Raw genomic sequence first — 434 nt, forward strand, 5'->3', positions numbered from 1 at the left:
CCTACAAGACTCAAAGCGACCACACACAGGGCATCCAACGACCTCAAAACCGGCATTCATCATAACTTTCAACTATTCATACCATCGAATCAACGAACCATCTTATACTTCGCTATAAAAAATCAACAAATATAGATTTAAGAGAATATCCTTGGCGACTCCTTTTAGTTTATTGCACTGCAAGTTGCAAGATCGCCTACAGTCTCCGTTGCTGTAGGATATCTTGGCAGATAATCAGCCGCCCTTGGCATCTGCGGTAAAGAATAAATTCCCACGTTTATCTGCAGTGATATTGCATAGATTGCGAAGAAAAGCGTAATTAAGTTCGCGCATTTTACAGGAAATAGAAATTGACGGCATGACGGGAGGAGAGGAAGATGAAGACGTAAGAGACATAAGGGAAAAAAAAGAAGGGAAAATACATTTCAAGAAAT

The sequence above is a fragment of the Penaeus monodon genome, chromosome 27 (genome assembly GCF_015228065.2).
Source record: "Penaeus monodon isolate SGIC_2016 chromosome 27, NSTDA_Pmon_1, whole genome shotgun sequence".
In the NCBI taxonomy this organism is placed as follows: Eukaryota; Metazoa; Arthropoda; class Malacostraca; order Decapoda; family Penaeidae; genus Penaeus; species Penaeus monodon.